Consider the following 17,969-nt stretch of genomic DNA (forward strand, 5'->3'; position numbering starts at 1 on the left):
ACAGATTGGCTGAGATAATTTGAAAACTTTAAATGATTTCCAGAGGTTACTAGGAGATATAAATTGGTTGCGACCTGCTTTGGGAATCCCGACTTATACCTTATCTCATCCTTTCCAAACATAAGCCTGTGATCCCAACCTTAACAGCCCTAGGGTCCTCACAAAAGAGGCAGAAGCTGAATTACAGTGGATTGAAAATCATATTCAAAATTGTCAGCTCACTTGTGTTTGACTTAATGTTCCTCTTCAATTATTGATTTTTCCTACTCCACATTCTCCAACTGCGGTCGTAGGCAGGATGGGGGAATCATTGAATGGCTGTTTTTACCAAGTAAGGACTCTAAAATTCTTACCATGTATCTGGATAAAATTGGGAATGTAATTTGGAGAAGCCGATCCTGATTACGTGTGCTTAATGGTAGCGATCCCTCCTCTATAATTATTCCCTTATCATATCAACAAATTGATATGGCTTACCAAACTAATATACAATGACAAATAGCTTTGCCTGATTACGTAGGGAAATTAGACAATCACTGTCCGAGGAACAAAAATTTTGTCATTTCTCAAGGTTACATCATGGATTTGGCCAAAGATAATTCGAGAGTGGCCTTTAGCAGATGCTGACACATATTTTACAGATGGAAATGGTCATGATAGAGCTTCTATACATGGTCCTATCTCTAAGGCCTGGAAGACACCCTATACATCTACCCAAAAAGCTGAATTAGCAGCCATTATAGGATTGTTGCATCTTGTACCTGCCTCCCTCGATATAGTGACAGATTCACAATATGCATGGTTCACAGTCCTAAATATTGAAACTGTACATATTGTGCCACGAAATGAATTACATCATCTGTTTTTGCATTTATAAGAATTAATATGGCATAGGCAACGCCCTTTATGTATCACTCCTATTCGCAGTCATTCTAACCTTCCTGGCCCATTATCCTTAGGAAATTCCGTTGCTGATGACTTATTACAAGGCACCTTACAAATGGCACAACAGGAGCATATGCTTCACCATACTAATGCTCAAGGACTTGCCCATAGACACTATAACACATGCTGAGTCAAAAGACGTCGTTAGTGCCTGTCCTTGTTGCAACCCCCTCACTGTGGCTCCACATACCTCTGGAGTGAATCCTCGTGGACTACAGGCAAATGAACTTTGGCAATCTGATGTTACCCATATTCCTGGTTTTGGTAAGCTCTCTTATGTGCATGTTACTGTGGATACCTTCTCCAGATAGATCTGGGCCACGGCATATACCGGAGAAAAGGTTAGGCATGTTAGTGCTCATTTTCTTGAAACCTTTGTAATTCTAGGTATCCCACAACACATTAAAACTGATAATGGCCCTGCATATGTATCTCATAAGTAGCCTACTTCTTTGCAGCCTGACAAATTACTCATCTTACTGGCACTCCCTATAACTCTCACAGTCAAGGGATCACAGAACATACTCATCAGGTACTTAAAAACATGCTAATTAAACAAAAAGGGGGAGAAGAAGGACTTAGACCTACGCCACGGGAACGATTACATCCGGCCTTATATACTTTAAGTTTCTTGGACATATGAGGACCCCATACATGTCCTTCTGCTGAGATACACTGGTACAAGAAAAAGGTCACCCCTGTTTACCAGCCAGTATATTGGAAAGATGAGAAGGGACACTTGGAAAAGGGAGAAATTGTTGTGTGGGGCAAAGGGTATGCTTATGTCTTTACAGATCAAGGCTACCAGTGGTTACCCAGTCACCGGTTGAAACCCAGGCACGAGCTGATCCATGACCCCACCAAAGAGTTTCACAGAATGTCCACTGAGAAACCAATAATTGTGCCCAATGCACCACACCCTCTCCTGAGGAGCACTAGGACCTCTTAGCCTCCTACTCGGGGACAAGTTAAGAGGTTGATGCATGCTGCTGAAAAAATCTTGCTGCAGACTCACAGCCCACAAACTCCTGCTCACCTTTTCCTTGCGATGCTCACGGTTATCACTACTACGGTAAGCACTGATAACTATATTTACTGGGCTTATATCCCTCATTCACCTCTCAATTGGCATAAATTGGTACAACTCCCCCATGCCAGTATATACAAATGACACTGAATGGACACCTGGGCCATTTGACAGCAGAGAAACACATAGGCCCAATGAAGAAGGTACTGTTATGGATAATTATGCTATAGGGACTGAAGGTCCTCCTATATGTTTTGGTTACAGGAAACACTGCCTCAAAAGTAAGCCTCAAGCATGGCTATCTATTATTAGAAAATAGGTTTGTGCTGGGCCCTGTTTTTTAGTCTCAGCCCATTCTCTGATTGGCTCCAATCTTAATGACACTCCTCCAATGCTTCTGTCTTGTGCTACTCGTGCATTGTCAGAATGGGATGGATGGGTGACTTGGGAAGCATGTAGAGGGGAGATAGGGTGAGTTCTTTTAAATACTTCCTATGGAAGCATCGTTGGTTGGAGCCCTCTGGGCTCAGTTCCCCTTAAAAACTCATTACAAAATCTACGATGGTGTGTTCATAATCATACTATCAGCACCACTGCTAATGACTCAGTCGTTTGGCGTGGTGGGGGATTTTCTGCGCCCAGCCCTCATTTACGACAAGGACCATTACAAAAGCATATATGGAAATGAACTGCTGCCCTCCACCCTTTACATACCTGCAAGGGCACATATTATAAAAACAGCTCCAGCACTATTTCTACTCTATCCTTCACGGTCAATAGTACCCGGTACATACGGGCTTGTGTCCATTTGCCATACGTACTATTAAAAGCACAGATAGTTTGGAATGATGCTGAGGCCCTTATAACTTGTGTTAACTGCTCATTATACACCTGTCTTAATTCTATACCCTTTACTATGTCATCCAAAAGCTTATATTTACTTAGAGCACGCACTGGCCTGTGGCTGCTGGTTTGCATGTCTCAACCATAACAACATTCTCCAGAAATGTATCTGATGGACCAGGCTCTACAGCAAGTTCTTCATCGATCCCAAAGGTTTGCTGGAATATTTGTTGCAGCTCTCATAGGCATTATTGCTGTGACTGCCACCATAGCCACTGCAGCTGTCTCGTTGCACCAATCTGTGCAGTTGGTACAATTTGTGCAACAACGGCATGAGAAATTGCACCACCTTGGAAGACACAGCAGGACATTGACAGTAGATGGTCCAGTGGGATTGCAGACCTACAACAGGCTGTAATATTGCTGGGGATCAATTAGTGAGCCTACAAAGGCAAAGATCATTAAAATGTTATTGGAACACTACACCAATGTGTAACCCCATTGCTGTTTAATAACACTAAATTTCCATGGAATGCCGTTAAGAGACACTTGCTCAGACAATCAAACGTGTCCATGGACATTTAACATCTGCAAGCAGGGATATAGGAGACTTCCAAAACAAATCTGGACATGTTATCTGGTTCTAAGATCTTAGAAAGCATATCAGAGGGATTGGGAAAATTAAATGCTATAGAGCATATTGGGATTTTTAGTTTCTCTACTGCTATTCTGTTTGTATTAATATGCAGTATATTTATCTTTGCATGTGCAGTCTGGTGCCAGGGACAATGAGCCTATCAATGGACCGACAGCTCGGGTTATACAATGTCCTCCTACAGCCCATTGTATACAAACAAAAAGGGGGAGATGTTGGAGAACAAGAAGCCGGAGGCACCGTAAGGATGTCTTGAAGGAAAGGGACGGAGCAGCGAGGAACCGAAAGCAGTTTTATCCCCAGGACGGAAGGCCACTGGGACTGCTCATTTTCTCCAGAAGGACATCATATGAGTGGCCAGGACTGGGGATAAGAATGTTTTGTCTGGCACCAAATGTACTCATGACCCAGTATGGAATACACTGCAGGTGCACAACCTGTCAAGATGCCACATACTATGTTGTAATGGCTTGCTGTTATCAGACAATTTGCAAAAATAAAAGAGGCTTGAGCCAGGGGACCAATGCTTTGGCTCCTGGAGAGTCTCAGCCCCCTGCTTTGTAATTCTCTCATCATCACACCTTCAGGACCTGTCTCTCTACACAAGTATGTGAATATCTTTGGGTTTTCAGATACTGTGCTGGCCAGTTGTTTGAGAGAGCTGCTGGGGTCCTCTGGAGAGCAAATCACTTGGAACCAATGTCGCTCCTGCTGTGTGACTGTTACTGGTAGCCAAGGCTCTTCTTTTTTTGTTCCTAGCCTTCTCTGTACATCTCAGGTTTGCTAGTGTCTGAATGAAGTGCAACAGAAGTAGGTCCCTTGTGTGGTGCCCCAAAAGCCTGGAGAAACTGGTTGGTCACCCTGCTCTCCCTTTTCCAGTTAGGGAAATGCTTTCTGGCCAGAGTGTTCCTGCTTGGCACTGAGCAGTACCCAACTGGAAGACCAGTGATGCAAGCAAAATTAAGATATTTTTCCTTCCCTTTGTGTGCACTTATGCTCAGGGTTTTCTTCCCCACTGTGTTGCTGTTATTTCCTAAGTGGACCCCTGAGCTATCCCAGAGAGCTTTTTGTTTGTGGGTAGATGGCTAATCGTAGATCTCTGTGGGAAAACAGAAGCTAGGGCCTCCTACTTCACCATCTTGGTGATGCCACTTCAGCTGTCTTAGTATGCTAAATGAGTTAAAGGAAATCATGGGAAAAAAATTAAAATCAGGAAGATGTGAATGAACATGGAATATCAACTAAATTACAGAAATTATTCACACACACACACCAATAGAAATTCTAGAGTTGGAAGTACAATAGCTGAAATGGCAAAAATTCACTAGAGGGATTCAGCAGCAGGTTTGAGCAGGCAGAAGAAAGAATTAATGAACTTAAAACAATTGGAAATTTATCTAATCTGAAGAACAGAAAGAGAAAGCAGTGCACAGAGGGAAATTTAAAGATATAAATGCTTATGTTTAGAAAAAGGACAGATCTCAAATCAGTACAATAATCTCCCATTTTATGATACTAGAAAAGAGCAAACTATAAGCAAAGGTAGACGGGAGAAGTAGAAAACCAAAGATTAGAGTCAAGGTAGATGAAAGAGAATGGAAAACAATATGGGAGTCAATGGAGGCAAAAGTCAGTTTTTGGAAAGGATCCGCAAAATTGACAAGCTTTTAACTAAATGTACTAAGAAAATAGAAAATCCAATGCAAATAACTAAAATCATAAATGAAAATGGATACATAATTACCAACAGTACAAGAAACAAAAAGTATCATTAGAGAATATTCTGACCAAAGTATATAACCTCCATGAGATGGATGAATTTCGAGAAACACAGAGTTCCAGAACTGACTCTAGAAGAAATAAAAAATCTGAATAGACCTATTACAAGTAAAGAGATTAAATCAGTAATCAAAAATCTCCCAACAATGCAAAGTTCAGCACAAGCTGTATTATTGACAAATTGAAGAGTTACCAACCCTTCTAAAATTCTTCCCAAAAAATGACAGGAGGAAATACCTCTTAAATCATTCTATGAGGCCAATATTCAATATCAAAGCCAGAAAAGAACAAGAAACTATAGACCACTATCTCTTATGAATAGAAATGAAAATCCTCAGTAAAACAATAGCAAACAAAATCCAACAGCACATTATAAAGAAAATAAATACTGCAAACAACCTTCTGCCCATATGTTTTACACACATCTTAGGTGAAATTTACTGTTGTAAAACACAAACTATAAATATTCACTAAAGAAAACTTATAGCCTGAATAGTCCTCTATCAATGAGAAAATTGAATGTGTAGTCAAAACATTCCAAAAAAGAAAATCTCAGTCCCAATTGCTTTTACTGTTGAACTCTACCAAACACTTATGAAGGAAACAATACCAATTGTACACAATATATTCCAGAATACAGAGGATGAGTCAACACTTATCAACTCATTACATGAGGGCAGTGTTACACTGCCACCAAAACCAGGAAGAAGGCATCACGATGAAACTACAACCCAATATCCCTTACATAGATCCAAATATCATAAACAAAATGTCAGCAAACAAAATCCATCAATACATAACAGGTGTAATAAATCACAACCAAATTGGGTTTATTCTCATAACACAAGGTTGATTCAACACAAACTATCAACTTAATTCACCTTAAAATCAAAAGAGGGGGTGTCTGGGTGGCTCAGTCAGGTAAGCGCCCGACTTCAGCTCAGGTCATGATCTCACAGGTCACGAGTTTGAGCCCCATGTTGGGCTCTGTGCTGACAGCTCAGAGCCTACCTGCTTCAGATTCTGTGTTTCCCTCTCTCTCTCTCTGCCCCTCTCCTGCTCATGCTGTCTCTCTCTCAAAAATAAATAAACATTTAAAAAATTTAAGAGATCAAAAGAGAAAAAATACACAGCCATCTTCAAACTTAATATTTTTTTATATTTATTTTTGAGAGACAGAGAGACCCAGTAGGGGAAGGGCAGAGAGAGAGTAAGACACAGAATCTGAAGCAAGCTCCAGGATCTAAGCTGTCAGCACAGAGCCAGATGCAGGGCTCGAACTCATTAAGCTGAATTCAGACGCTTAACCAACTAAGCCACCCAGGTGCCCCAAACTTAGTATTTTTAAGATGCCAAGTTTCCACAAATTTATGGATTCAATATCTCAATAAAAATATACAATATTTTTGTGTAGAAATTGATAAATTGATTCACATGCAAATGGAAAGGAACCAGAATAGACAAACAACCTTGAAAAGTAACAAAGTTGGAATATTTATAATACCTAATTTCAAATCTTATTATAAGGCTACAGTGCCAAAATTCTGTGGTATTGGTATAAAAATAGGCACACACAAAGGGGTGTCTGGGTGGCTCAGTGGTTAAGCATCCAGCTCTTGGTTTCAGCTCAGGTCATGATCTCCTGGTTCATGAGTTTGAGCCCCACATCAGGCTCTGTGCAGAGCCTGCTTAGGATTCTCTCTCCCTCTCTCTCTATCCCTCCCCTGCTTGCTCTCTCAAAATAAATAAACTTTAAAAAATAGGCTTATACATCAAGGGAGTAAAAGTGGGTCCAGAAACAGACCCACGTAAAATTAAAAAAAAAAAAAAAAGATTCCCTTTCCAGAAAGCAGCCGACTAGAAACTTATTTTATTAAATTTGTATTGAGAGGGGGAGCCAACATGGTGGAGAAGTAGGGGTATCCATACTTCCCACTTCTCTCAAACAAAGAAGGGCTGAAGCCAAAGGACTTTGAACCCCAAGAGTCTGGAGGAAAAGAGACTGAGTCTACCAGGGAGAAACTGGTACAACCTGATGGGCCATAGGTGGGTGATTGCGAACTGGGGGAGATAAAATGGGCCATGTAGGCACGGAGGGGAGGGATCCTCTTCTGCAGAGAGACAAAGGCAAGTGAAAGAGCAGCTGGGGAAGCGTAGGACTGTATCTGGACAAGAGATAAACCTCAGACAAGGATGGAGAGGGATCCCATCTCTAAGTGCAGGTTAAAGGATCTCTAACTGCAGATCCCATCCTCAGACTGGAGCTGGCTGCCCTGTTCACACACCTGGGGAGGAGAGGAGCCACTCCAGCGTTCAGTGGGAGATCAGGGGCACAGTCTGCAGGAGAAACCAGTCCCCTCCTCTGAAGTGCTGTGGCACAGGACAAAACCAGCTGGGACCTCATATCAGGAGGTGCTTCCCCAATACCAGGGTGCACAGAGTGGGAGTTTAAATGCCAGCCAAGCACAGGGGCAAAGGAGTTGGCAGAGCGAGACAGCCAGCCTTGTCTGTCCCCTCAGCACAGTGAGGACGGCTCCAAAGGAGCCCAAAGGAATTCCCAAAGGAATGATTTGGGACACCGGGTTGTGGAGAAGAGACTGAGGGGTCACCATTTTTCTCCCCACCACCACCAACACGGGGCCTCAGGGATCGGTCCATGGGGCCCACAGTAGAGGCGGGACCAGCCTACACCAAACCACGCCCCTCTATGCTAGGTACTTCCATATCTACTGGAATGGGATAGATGCTGTGGAACCAGACAGACCCCCCCCCCCCTTCCTGGCCAGTGTTGCTGCATTGCCTGGATTAATTCTGGGACAATTTTTGTTACAAAGATATATTCTCCCATCCATTTCTCCTTCTTATCTCTTCCGTCCTCTAGGCTGGTTACTCCAGTTATTGGTTTGTTTAAACAGACATATTTAATCCATTCTCTTGATACATGTTCTACGCCCCCTTCTTTACATTCCATTCTCTCTCTCTGGAATAATCAAGCAGTATAGTTTCTCTGTCTGCATAACTTTATCTTTGTTTCTTTTTCCCCCACCTCCTTCCTTATTTTCCTTTCCGTCTCTCTGGATTAAGCCTTCTAGTCTCTCTGCCTGGTCAATGTTTATTTTTTCTTCTTCCCCACCCCTGTCATTTCTTCTTCTTTACTTGTAGCTAGTGTTTCTGATTTTTTGCTTTTGGATTGTCTTTAGTTTTTCGGTTTTTCTTTTTGTTTGTTTGTGTGTCTTTGTTTGCTGTTTGTCTGTATGTTTTCCTTTCCAGGGCTACTCAAGGGAACAAATCAAAGCACACCTGGTGGAGGGTCCAAAACATCACTACGAGTAGGGAAATAAAATAACCAAAGTCACAACAACAGAGAGCAAGTAACAGTCTCCAAAAAACACCTCTTGAAGGGCCAGGCCCTGGACAGTGTATGACCATCCCCCCTTTAATATAGCAGTGCTCACAGGTGCAGAGCACACAACATAAGGGACAGGAAACTAGCCAAAATGACCAAACAGAAGAATTCTCCTCAAAAGAAATTCCAGGAAGTAACAACAGCTAAAGAATTGATCAAAACAGATATAAGCAACATAACTGAACAATAATTTAGAAGAATCATAAAATTAATCACTGGGCTTGAAAAAAGCATAGAAGACAGCAGAGAATCTATTGCTACAGAGATCAAGGGACTAAAATATAATCATGATGAATTAATAAATGCTATAAATGAGGTGCAAAATAAAATGGAGGCAGCCACCACACAGATTGAAGAGGTGGAGGGGAGAATAGGGGAATTAGAAGATAAAATTATGGAAAAAGAGGAAGCTGAGAAGAGAGATAAAAAATCCAGGAGTATGAGGGGAGAATTAGAGAACTAAGTGATGCAATCACATGGAACAATATCCATATCATAGGAATTCCAGAAGAGGAAGAGAGAGAGAGAGGGGGGCCGAAGGTGTACTTGAACATATCATAGCTGAGAATTTCCCTCATCTGGGGAAGGAAACAGGCATTGAAATCCAAGTGGCACAGAGAACTCCCTTCAGACATAACTTGAATTGGTCTTCTGCATGACATATCATAGTGAAACTGGAAAAACACAAGGATACAGAGAGAATTCTGAAGGCAGCTAGGGATAAATGGGCCCTAACATACAAAGGTAGACAGACACATAAGGGTAGTAGCAGACCTATCTACTGAAACTTGGCAGGCCAGAAAGGAATGGCAGGACATCTTCAATGTGATGAACAGGAAAAATATGCAGCCAAGAATCCTTTATCCAGCAAGTCTGTCATTTAGAATAGAAGGAGAGATAAAGGTTTTCCCAAACAAACAAAAACTGAAGGAATTCATCACCACTAAACCAGCCCTATAAGAGATCCTAAGGGGGACTCTGTGAGTGAAATATTGCAAGGACCACAAAATACCAGAGACACCACTACAAGCATGAAGCCTACAGACATCACAATGACTCTAAACCCGTATCTTTCAATAACAACACAATGTAAATGGACTAAATGCTCCAACCAAAAGACATAGGGTATCAGAATGGATAAAAAAACGACACCCATCTATTTGCTGTCTACAAGAGACTCATTTTAGACCTGAGGACACCTTCAGATTGAAAGTGAGGGGATGGAGATCTATCATGCTACTAGAAGTCAAAAGAAAGCTGGAGTAGCCATACTTATATCAGACAAACTAGACTTTAATGTAAAGGCTGTAACAAGAAATGAAGAAGGGAATTACATAATAATTACAGGGTCTATCCAACAGGAAGAGCTAACAATTATAAATGTCTATGCACTGAATTTGGAGGCACCCAAATATATAAAACAATTCATCGCAAACATAAGCAACCTTATAGATAAGAATGTGGTAATTGCAGGGGACTTTAATACCCACTTACAACAATGGACAGATCACTTAGACAGAGAATCAGTAAAGAAAGAATGGCCCTGAATGATATATTGGACCAGATGGACTTGAGAGATATATTTAGAACTCTGCATCCCAAAGCAATGGAATATGCTTTCTTCTTGAGTGCACATGGAACATTCGCCAAGATAGATCACATACTGGGTCACAATACAGCCCTCAATAAATATAAAAGAATTGAGATCATACCATGCACACTTTCAGATCACAAGGCTATGAAACTTGAAATCAACCACAGGAAAAAGTCTCGAAAACCTCCAAAAGCATGGAGGTTAATGAACATCCTACTGAAGAATGAATGGGTCAACCAGGCAATTAGAGAAGAAATAAATATGAAAATGAAAGTACAACAATCCAAATGCTTTGGGATACAGCGAAGGCAGTCCTAAGACGAAAATACATTGCAATCCAGGCCTGTCTCAAGAAACAAGAAAAATCCCCAATACAAAATCTAACAGCAAACCTAAAGGAAATAGAAGCAGAACAGCAAAGACACCCCAAACCCAGCAGAAGAAAACAAATAATAAAGATCAGAGCAGAAATAAACAATATAGAATCCAAAAAAGCAGTAGAGCAGAACAATGAAACCAAGAGTTGGTTTTTTGAAAAACTAAACAAAACTGATAAACCTCTAGCCTGGCTTCTCAAAAAGAAAAGAGAAAGGACCCAAAAAGTAAAATCACAAATGAAATGAGTTATTACAACAAATCCCTCAGAAATACAAGCAATTATCAGGGAATACTATGAAAAATTATATGCCAACAAACTGGACAACCTGAAAGAAATGGACAAATTCCTAAACACCCACACAATATCAAAACAACTGGGAATAGAAAATTTGAACAGACCCATAACTAGTGATGAAATTGAATCAGTCATTAAAAATCTCCCAACAAATAAGAGTCCAGGACCAGATGGCTTCCCTGGGTAATTCTACCAGATATTTAAAGCAGAGTTAATACCTATCTTTCTCAAGCTGTTCCAAGAAATAGAAAGGGAAGGACAACTTCCAGACTCATTCTATGAAGCCAGCATTACTTTGATTCCCAAACCAGACAGAGACCCAGCAAAAAAAGAGAACTACAGGCCAATATCCCTGATGAATATGGATGCAAAAATTCTCAACAAGATACTAGCAAATCGAATTCAACAACATATAAAAAGAATTATTCATGATCAAGTGGTATTCATTCCTGGGCTGCAGAGCTGGTTCGACATTCACAAATCAATCAATGTGATACATCACATTAATAAAAGAAAAGATAAGAACCATATGATCCTCTCAATCGATGCAGAAAAAGCATTTGACAAAATTCAGCATCCTTTCTTAATAAAAACCCTTGAGAAAGTTGGGATAGAAGGAACATACTTAACATCATAAAAGCCATTTATGAAAATCCCACAGCTAATATCATCCTCAACAAGGAAAAACTGAGAGCTCTCTCCCTGAGATCAGAAACACGACAGGAATGTCCACTCTCACTGCTGTTGTTTAACATAGTGTTGGAAGTTCTAGCATCAGCAATCAGACAACAAAATGAAACAAGAGGCATCAAAATTGTCAAAAATGAAGTCAAACTTTCACTTTTTGCAGACAACATGATACTCTACATGGAAAACCAAACAGACTCCACCAAAAGTCTGCTAGAACTGATACATGAATTCAGCAAAGTCGCAGTATACAAAAATCAATATACAGAAATCAGTTGCATTCTTATACACCAATAATGAAGCAACAGAAAGACAAATAAAGAAACTGATCCCATTCACAATTGTACCAAGAACCATAAAATAGCTAGAAATAAATCTAACCAAAGATGTAAAAGATCTCTATGCTGAAAACTATAGAAAGCTTATGAAGGAAATTGAAGAAGTTACAAAGAAATGGAAAAACATTCCATGATCATGGATTGGGAGAATAAATATTGTTAAAATGTCAAAACTACCCAAAGCTATCTACACATTCAATGCAATCCCAATCAAAATTGCACCAGCATTCATCACAGAGCTAGAACAAGCAATCCTAAAATTTGTATGGAACCACAAAAGACCCCAAATATCCAAAGTAATATTGAAGAAGAAAACCAAAGCGGGAGGCATCACAACCCCTGACTTTAGCCTCTACTACAAACCTGTAATCATCAAGACAGTATGAGGTTGGCACAAAAACAGACACTGGAATAGAGACTCCAGAATCTGACCCACAAAAGTATGGCCAACTAATCTTTGACAAAGCAGGAAAGAATATCCAATGGAAAAAAGACAGTCTCTTGAACAAATGGTGCTGGGAGAACTGGACAGCAACATGCAGCAGAATGAAACTAGACCACTTTCTTACACCATTCACAAAAATAAACTCAAAATGGATGAAGGACCTGAATGTGAGACAGGAAACCATCAAAACCCTAGAGGAGAAAGCAGGAAGAAACCTCTTTGACCTCAGCCTCAGCAATTTCTTACTTGACACATCTCCAAAGGCAAGGGAATTAAAAGCAAAAATGAACTATTGGGACCTCATGAAGACGAAAAGCTTCTGTACTGCAAAGGAAACAATCAACAAAACTAAAAGGCAACTGATGGAATAGGAAAAGATATTTGCACATGACATATCACATAAAGGGCTAGTATCCAAAATTTATAAAGAGCTCACCAAACTCTACACCCAAAAAACAAATAATCCAGTGAATAAATGGGCAGAAGACATGAATAGACACTTGTCCAAAGAAGACATCTAGATGGCCCACAGACACATGAAAAGATGCTCAACATCACTCCTCACCAGGGAAATACAAATCAAAACGACACTGAGATACCACCTCACTCTAGTCAGAGTGGCTAAAATGAACAAATCAGGAGGCTATAGATGCTGGCAAGGATGTAGAGAAATGGGAACCCTCTTGCACTGTTGGTGGGGACGCAAACTCATGCAGCCACTCTGGAAAACAGTGTGGAGGTTCCTCAAAAAATTAAAAATAGATCTACCCTATGACCCAGCAATAGCACTGCTAGGAATTTATCCAAGGGATAGAGGAGTGCTGATGCAGAGGAGCACCTATACCCCAATGTTTATAGCAGCACTTTCAACAATAGCCAAATTATGGAAAGAGCCTAAATGTCCCTCAACTGACGAATGGATAAAGAAGATGTGGTTTATATATACAATGGAATACTACTTGGCAATGAGAAAGAATGAAATCTGGGCATTTACAGCAACGTAGATGGAACTGGAGGGTATTATGCTAAGTGAAATAAGTCAAGCAGAGAAAGCCAGAAACCATATGTTTTCATTCTTATGTGGATCTTGAGAAACTTAACAGAAGATCTTGGGGGAGGGGAAGAGGAAAAAAAAGTTACAGAGAGGGAGGGAGGCAAACCATAGGAGACTCTTAAATACTGAGAACAAACTGAGGGTTGATGGGGGTTCGGGGAGAGGGGAAAGTGGGTGATGGGCATTGAGGAGGGCACTTGGTGTTGTATGGAAACTAACTTGACAATAAATCATATTTTTTAAAATAAATAAATAAATAAAATAAAACAACAAACCCACCACTAACAAAAATTAAGTCAAAATGGTTTAAAGAATTGAGTATAAGTACCAAATTATAAAACTCTTAGCAGAAAATGGAAATTTACAATAGCCAAGACATGGAAAGCAATCTAGTCCATGGATGGATGAATGGATAGAGAAAATGCGGCATAGATCCATCAATTAGTCAATAGATAACAGAATATTTCAGCCATTTTAAAAAGGAAATCTTGTGGCACCTGGGTGGCTCAGCCAGTTAGGCATCCAGCTCTTGACTTTGGCTTAAGTCATGATCTCACAGTCTGTGGGTTCAATCAAGCCCCAGGTCCAGCTCTGTGAGAACAGTGCAGATAGATCCTGCTTGGGATTCTTTCTCTCCCTCCTCTCTGCCCCTCCCCTGCTCAAGTTCTCGCTCAAAAATAAACCTAAAAACATAAATAAAAGAAAATCTTGCCACTTGTGACAACGTAGATGGACTTTGAGTACATTATGCTAAATGAAATAAGTCAGATGGAGAAAGTAAACACCATATGGCCTCAAGAGGGGGAGGGAAGTGAATACTGGTGGTCAAAAGGTACAAACTTCCAGTTATAAAATAAGTCACAGGATGAAATGTTCAGCATGGTGACTGTAGTTAACAATACTGTATTGTGTATTTGAAAGCTGCTAAGCCGTTCATGCTCTGTCTCTCTCTGTCCCAAAAATAAATAAATGTTGAAAAAAATTTAAAAAAAAAAAAAAAAAAAAAAGGGGCGCCTGGGTGGCGCAGTCGGTTGGGCGTCCGACTTCAGCCAGGTCACGATCTCGCAGTCCGTGAGTTCGAGCCCCGCGTCAGGCTCTGGGCTGATGGCTCAGAGCCTGGAGCCTGTTTCCGATTCTGTCTCTCCCTCTCTCTCTGCCCCTCCCCCGTTCATGCTCTGTCTCTCTCTGTCCCAAAAATAAATAAATGTTGAAAAAAAATTTAAAAAAAAAAAAAAAAAGAAAGCTGCTAAGAAGAAATCTCACCACAAGAAAAAAAGTGTAACTTTGTGGTATTCAATTTTTTTTTTGTTTATTTAAAGACAGATTCTTTCTGCCCCTCCCCCTCTCATGCTCTGTCTCTGTCTCAAAAATAAACAAACATTTTTTTAAAAAAAATTTTTTTAAAGATAAAGACAGAGATATAGGGTGCCTGAGTAGCTCAGTCGGTTAAGCATCCGACTTCGACTCAGGTCATGATCCCCTGGTTTGTGGGTTTGAGCCCCGCGTTGAGCTCTGTGCTGACAGCTCAGAGCCTGGAGCCTGCTTCGGATTCTGGGTCTCCCTCTCTCTCAGCCCCTTGCCCCACTCATGTGTGCGCTTTCTCTTTCTGAGAAAAAAGCATTAAAAAAAATTTTTAAGAGAGTGTGAGTGGGGGAGGGGCAGAGAGAGAGGAAGAGACAAAATCCCAAGCAGGCTCCAGCTGTCAGCCCAGAGCCTGAGGGCAGGAACCATGAGATCGAGTCAGATGCTTATGGGGCACCTGGGTGGCTCAGCCGGTTGAGCGTCAGGCTTTGGCTCAGGTCATGATCTTGCAGTCTGTGAGCTCCAGCCCCGCATCGGGCTCTGTGCTGATAGCTCAGAGCCTGGAGCCTGGTTCAGATTCTGTGTCCCCCTCTCTCTCTGCCCCTCCCCCACTCATGCTCTGTCTCTCTCTGTCTCAGAAATAAATAAACATTTAAAAAAATTAAAAAAAAAAAAAAGAATCAGATGCTTAACCCACAGAGCCACCCAGGTGCCCCAATATTAGATGTTAACTAGAATTATTGGGGTGATCATTTTGCAATGTATATAAATATTGTATCATGGAGTACACCTAAAACTAATATGTGTCAATTATATCTCAATAAAAACTTTTTAAAAAAGAAAACAAAATTTTCCTTGACATTGGTTTTGTCAATGACATTTTAGAAAGGATGTCGAAGCTCAGGCAACAAAAGGAAAACCTGACTTTAACCTGGGGACCCAAATATCCACCTGCCCATTCATTCACCCCATCAGTGTCCATGACATTCAATTCAGTGACAAGGTCCCAAGTTGAACTAACACCTTCCTGGATAACTCAGTTCTCCCCCATTGTTTCCAAATTCACTTGTTGGTACTGATCCCCTGTCTAAATGCGAGCATCTTTCTGGATACCCAGCCACCTCACATTCATACCGATGAGCCAGTCACCATTCTGAATTCACCAAAAGATTCTCACTGTCCCATAATTGCTTATCATCTCTCAGATCTCAGAGAAGATATTATTTCCATAGGGTGTCCTTTCTTGACCCAACAATCAAAATTATAATACTACATTTTCCCCTGATTTTTGTGCATTTTTTTTACTTATATGTATATGATGATCTCTTTCACACTTTTTCTCACTAAATTAGATGCACCTTGAAGAGAAGACTAGTGTGGGCTTTAAATGTTTTACATAGAGGTATTCAAATATTGCTTTGTATTAGTAGGTGCTCACGTGATTTATTGAAGCACAAATGATTCCAACTCTACAGTTAATTACAAAACATTTCAAATAAAGTCACTTAACTCTAATTACACAATGATATAATCTTCAGAGTGGTCTACTGCCCTGTATTAATTAACTGCTAAGATTTAATCCAATGTCCCTTCCCTGTAATCCAATTATGTTTCTAGCCACAATAATCCATTTAAAATGCAAATCTAATCAGAGCACTTTCTTTTTAAGCCCTTAATTTCTGCCTTCCTCAGATTATTTTCAGAAAGGCAGCCCTAAATCTCATCTCATTCCAGTTGTCCTGACATAATTATTAACACAATTTCATTACCCAAGATATCCCAATAGCTTATAGTGCTTTTTAAACTGATTTACAACATTTTCACTCTTGAGGTGCCATTATGTATTCTGAGTGACATTTTTAAGGTTGTAGCCATTTTTCATATATTAAATGTAAATTTAGATTTTTAAAACAATAAAGAGTTATTAGCAAGTATTCCATAGCAACTGTTATTTGACCTTTACAAACCCCTAAATTCAGCAGTATGAGTAAGCCTAGTCTGTGGATCCCGGAACAATTGCCAATGGTTCCAACCTCTCCCCTGGCTCACACATGGACCATCCTTCCCACACTGACCCAGTACTGACCTAGTGGGTCTTTCCACCTCCAGCCGATACTAATCACGCTGCATGATGCAAACCGGTTTCTTTAAAGATACAAACAAAAACACCAACACTGTGACCATCCCCTTCTCAACTTCAGATACACCGATTACCACTTAATACCAAAGGCAAAAATGAAACTCCTTTCTGTAACAAGCACAGATCTGGCTCGCCTTGTCAGCTTTACCAAACAGCATTGGGAAGCAGTTCCTCATGGGGCCATCCCAAGATGTAACAGGGTGCAACGGCTGTCTTCAACCAGGAAGAATGGAAGTGAAGAGAGACTTCCTCTCTCTGACCTCAGGCAGCTTGAAGGGGAAGGGAGCACGGGAGGAGCCACCCTGTGAGAGACTGTCCACTTTGACCTGAGACGAAAGAGCCCACAGGCGGGTGGGAATTCTTAGACAGGATTTGTGCTGGTCAGGATAATCCAGAGAATTTGGCCTCAAGGCAGTGAGTATCCTGGGGCAGTGAGTGGCCAGTGGAAACATAACTAGAGTGGAGAGCCCCAGGAACCCACCTACCTCGGGGATTTTCTCAGAGATCCCTTTACTCTCTCTTCAGGAAGGGGAACATCTACTGTGCCCTGCCCTCACAGCACTTACTTTCTGATGGCTGAGCCTGTTATCCAAAATTGTTCTTCCTTCCAAAAGCTGGCCCCAAACCTGGGTATACGTCCTCTCACGCTTAGAGTCCACTGCTGTTACCAGTACCTCAGAGGAAATGGAGGGATCCGAAGTCATCATCTGGCATCACCACATTTTAATTGTGATTAACATCAGATGATGTGTTTTAATTGTTCTCAGCCTGGATGTTCATTGGAAGCACCTGGAGAGTTTACAACTACTGATGGCTGGGTCTGGTCCCAGCACTTCTCTGCTGATGTGGGATGCAGCCTGGTCCACGGGAGATTTACAAATCCCCAAGGGTCTAAAGGATGAGAAACCACTCCTCTAGCTGTGTGGGGGAATGTGGTCCCGGACCTTGACTTATGTGAAACACGCCTGGGGTGCTTGTAATGCTATGGGTCCCTGGACACATTCCAGACCAAGTGTATCACAATGGCTGTGGGAGGGGCCAGGACAACAGAATCTATTTTGTAAGAACTCCAAGTGTTTTT

General features: G+C 41.0%; 1 long non-coding RNA gene across 1 annotated transcript in view; it reads right to left on the reverse strand.

Moving 5' to 3' along the window:
* LOC122236559 overlaps positions 1 to 17,850 on the reverse strand; it is a 39,672-nt gene extending 21,822 nt beyond the window's left edge. Inside the window, exon 1 of the long non-coding RNA XR_006214607.1 lies at positions 17,455 to 17,850. This is a non-coding gene — a long non-coding RNA (uncharacterized LOC122236559). The remainder of the gene's footprint in view (positions 1 to 17,454) is intronic.
* Between the last annotated feature and the right edge of the window lie 119 nt (positions 17,851 to 17,969).

The sequence above is a fragment of the Panthera tigris genome, chromosome A2 (assembly GCF_018350195.1).
Source record: "Panthera tigris isolate Pti1 chromosome A2, P.tigris_Pti1_mat1.1, whole genome shotgun sequence".
NCBI classification, from domain to species: Eukaryota; Metazoa; Chordata; class Mammalia; order Carnivora; family Felidae; genus Panthera; species Panthera tigris.